The sequence below is a fragment of the Fukomys damarensis genome, unplaced genomic scaffold (assembly GCF_012274545.1).
Source record: "Fukomys damarensis isolate Sample0158 unplaced genomic scaffold, DMR_v1.0_HiC HiC_scaffold_35, whole genome shotgun sequence".
Classification (NCBI taxonomy): Eukaryota; Metazoa; Chordata; class Mammalia; order Rodentia; family Bathyergidae; genus Fukomys; species Fukomys damarensis.
Window position 1 is genome coordinate 1,112,640 of NW_022900947.1, and position 4,413 is coordinate 1,117,052.

Here is a 4,413-nt window from a genome sequence, read left to right on the forward strand (position 1 = left end):
AGCCGACCACAGGCCGCGAGTGCGGAACCCGCCCCGGGCGGGGGATGGCGGAGCAGGAGCGGGGGTTTAAAATCTCGGCCTTTAACAAACGCTGGCGTTGAATCTGATGGGAGAAACAGGGCTGGGTGTTGCCTGGGACCCGAGCAGCCGAACTCCCCGCGCTCCCGAGATCAGGACGGGCTCTGACGTTCGGGTGGAGGTGGGATCCGAGCCGAGGTTCCGGTACCGGTCACTTTCAGGTGGATCATCGGGATGCGTGTGCAGCGGGCCTGTAAGGGGGAGCAGGGTTTGCTGCGGAGCGAGCTCGGAGTCAGCTTTGTACAGCTCACAGTACTCTCAAGGCCTTGACTTTTAAATGAGTTAAAGCCCAAGATCGCTCTATTTTCTTTTAATGAGATGATCAACGTAGAGAATTAGGAGCTGTTCCACTTAGGAAGCTGAGGCTTAACTTTTTAAATTTTCCAAATGTTTTACGTGTTCTGGTTACACATTTAAATGTGATGAGAACAATACCAAAAAGCACAATGCCAGACAGTCACATGAAGGAAACTAGTCTTGTGAGCACGGCCCTTGGCGGGTGTCCTTGATAGGGGCTCCCATTCCCTAGGCCGTCAGAGTTCAAATCTAAACTGCCGACTGACTGGTGATGAAGAGAACTCATGCTTTACGATTACTTTGAGTCATTTCCTTTCCTTCCCTTCCATTTTCTCAGCCGCCAGCAGTCTTCAGTTTTGGGTTGATGGTTGGTAGTGAGAACGTATTGCTCACTTGGGAGTTTGTGTAAGCTTTTGTGAAGAACTCCAATCTATTCGGTGGGGAAATCCAGCTTTTGGACTATATCGCCAAATGGGCTGGTCTGTAATTCCAGCGGTGGGCATTCCATGTTAAGAATCTCTATTTGTTCGTTTGTTTTTTTGAGACAGGGTCTCACTGTATAGTTGAGACTGACCTGGAACTTCCTATGTAGCCCAGGCTGGTCTTGAGCTCACAGCAATCCTCCTGCCTCAGCCTCCTGAGTGCTGGGATTACGGGCGTGTGCCACCACTCCTGGCATGAATACCAAGTCTGAATTGCAAAATGAGTCTAGGCATTAGGGACCCTGTGGGTTAGTTAGGAGTAGGTCCAGTCTAACAGCCGTTCAGATGTAGTCTTCTAGTAGTCAGGACTTTACGAGGTTTACTCAGAAGGCAAAATGTGCACTAATGAGTTACCTCCTTTTTAAAAAATAGTTTTGATGACTCAATATAAAACACGTGAAAGTGGGTAGAATTAGGCTTAACTAAGAAGTGCTGGTGAGAGGACAGCAGACTAACAAAATGGTGTGCTCTAGTGTTCTCAGGTAGGAGCACATACAAACTAATGTGCTGAGATGATGACGAAGTGTATAATTAATTATTTTCTCCCCATAAATTTTGGTCAGGACGGGATCAAATTCAGGGATGCTCTACCACTGAGCTACATCCTCGGTTCTTTTTATTTTTTGAGACAGGTTCTTGTTAAGTTGCCCATGTGGTACTTGGTGCATGATCCTCCTGCTTCAGCCTCTTTTGGTGTTGGAATTACAGATGTGTGTTCCATGGTTCTCTGCTGTCGCTGTGCTTTTTAATCTAGCACATGACCTTTTCTAATTAAGTGCTTTCATAATTAGGACAATGTTTTTTCTTCTCTTTTTCTTGTGGTGGGGGTGGAACCCAGGGCCTCAAGCATGCCAGGCAAGTGCTCTGAACTACATCCCCAGCACTGAAGATAGAAGTCAACTCAACTAAAAAATAAATAAATAAAAAAGTCAACTCAGTCTTTGGTGAGCTAGGTAAAGGAAAAAGAGAAAGTACAAATGCCTGTGTTAGACATGAAGGGGAATTATTTCTGCAGCTATTAAAAGGACAATACAATATTTGTTATAACCAATTTTTAAAGTTTAGATGGAAAAGATAAATTAGTAGGGAGAACATTACCAAAAGAATTCGAAGACAGTCTCTATGGGGTTAAAAAATGAGAAATGGAGGGCTGAGAGTATAGCTTGGTGTTAAAGCTTGCCTAGCATGTGCAAGGCACTGCAGACAAACAACGAAAAGGGCAGGGGTGAGTTGGGGATTGAATCAGTAACTAAACACTTTTCCGCGAAGAAAATTCCCAGATCAGTGGTTTTTCTCTTGAATTATAACATATTTAAGGAAGAAATAACTCCACACTCATGCACAAACTCTGCCAGAACAGAGACAAGGGTCAACTCATTTTTTAAGGCTAGTGTAATTTCAGGTCTTGACAAGGACAGTATCCATTGTTGGCGAACCTGTGGCATGTATACTGTAGCTGGCTGTTATTATTGAAAGCTCTAAAAGGTTCGCCATCACTAGTATAAACTGTCTCACTCATGAACATCATCTCGTGACTTATTCCATTATTTCTTCACTGAGGTCTGTCTGCTGTAAAGCTCCTCAAAAAGCTCTTCCCAGCCAGGTATGGTGGCACACACTGTAAGGAGGTAGGAGTATCCTATGAGCATAGCCTGGGGCAACTTAGTGAAAACCAAACAGGAAAAAGAAAAAGGGCTGGGGATGAAGCTCAGTGCAAGGGCCCTGGATTCAATTACCCTGTGCTATGAAATGAAATGAAAAAAAATTAAAAATGGAGAAATCCTATGATATAGCATTTTATTTGGGGATCTGTTCATGTGTATAGTATGTGTACAGCTTTGGATAAGCATTTTAGTAGCCTGGCCTCCCCTCTTTTGGCTGACTGCAGTAAATATGTCCTTGTTCCCAAATACTTGGTGTCCTGTCTTGACTCCAGGCCTTGGTGTGGGCTGCTGGCTGTTGGGTATGGACCATTGCTGATCCTCCTTTCTGAGCACAATGTTTATAGCATATATAGCCTTTTTTTGTACTGGGGATAGAACCGGGGCCCTTGTGTATAGCCTTTTATTGGCTATATGTGACCTTTCTCCTTTTTGACATGAGCTTGTGGGGAGAGGACTATCATCATTTTGGGCAGCCTGGCTTCTGCTGGTGCTTTCTCCTGACAGCATCGGTAAATGCTGAATACATGGGCATATGGCCTGGATACACAACCCTTTTTAATGCCAGCATCTGAGCTGTTTGTAAGTCCTGTTGGAACAGAAGGGGAAGACACCAAGTACGTACAAGAAGGCCTGGGCTAAGGTCACTGCTTGAGCTGGGGAGCCATGGTCAGGTTTGCCAGGCCAGGATGGTTTCTTTAGTTCATCATGCTTGCTCAAATGTTAAATAGAAATTAAGTATGAAATATTGCAAGTGTACAGATGCAACAGATAATAGAGCAGACCTCTACCTACTACTAATAAGAACCAGTTTCTGCTGAATCTCCTTTCTGATTTCTCTGCTTAATTGGACAAGGTGAAAAGAGCATAAAATATGCAAATATAGAAGGAAGAGGGGAGACCAGAATTCTAGAGGGTTAGACTCATATTTACAAACTATCTGTTTGACTTGACAGTTTCTCTTTTTGGGAATGGTTATTTACAGTGAACATTGTGGAGAGAAAAAAGACTTAATGTTGGTTACCCAGGGGCTCTCCAGCATTTTGTGTTTGTGTGTTGATAGCTTTTTAAAGAGTTGGTTGACTTGATGAAATTTACTTTGGTAGTTAAAAAATTAATACAGACCTCAATTTAGTTTTTTTTATTTGAGTTTGCCTTCCTAGAACCAGGTGACCATCAAGAGTTTCATAGCATTGTAATTTCTGTAATTCTTAATAGTTTCAACAAAATACACAAGGATAGAATTCACAGTGTTGGTCAAACTAAATGATGTCCTACCTCAGCTCAATGATGTTCAAAACCTCAGTAGTGATACTCCCTAGTGGGTATACAGTAATACATTGCATTTTTTCTTTCTGGAAGGAGTTGGGACTTCACTTTTTAAGTTGACTGGGGTTGGCATTGAAAGAGTTTATGTGAATGAAATTTGTTATGCTGTTAGAAGGTCTGTGTATACTAGCGGTGTTTTCATGTTTCAGTGGTTTTCTCCCATGTCTCTGCTGCTATATATGGAGGCCAACAGACCAAGAAGCATGTTTCTGACTGCTTTCAATCTTTCTAAAATATGGATGCCATCCCGTGAGACCCCACTCTTCAGAACATGGTTCAAGACCTGTCTCTTGCTGGGCTTTTTGTTTTGTTTTGTTTTTTGGTACTGGGGATCGAACTCAGGTCCTGTGCTTGCAAGGCAGGCAGCAGAACCACTGAGCTAAATTCCCAGCCCTCTTGCTGGGCTTTTTGGCTGTCTTATTTTTTTTGGTACTGGGGATTTGTGCTCACTTCGGCAGCACATATACTAAAATTGGTACCGGGGATTGAACTTGTGCGTGGCAAGTGTGGTGCCACTGAGCTAAATCCCTGGCCCTCTGGCTGTATTTTTTTTTTTTTTTTTTTTG

The 4,413-nt window shown here is 43.2% G+C and overlaps 1 protein-coding gene across 1 annotated transcript in view; it reads left to right on the top strand.

Moving 5' to 3' along the window:
* The first annotated feature begins 11 nt into the window (after positions 1-11).
* Positions 12-4,413, top strand: part of Nsd2 (nuclear receptor binding SET domain protein 2) — a 74,291-nt gene continuing 69,889 nt past the window's right edge. Inside the window, exon 1 of the mRNA XM_010641714.3 lies at positions 12-239. The gene's annotated coding sequence lies outside the window, so the exon portion shown is untranslated. The remainder of the gene's footprint in view (positions 240-4,413) is intronic.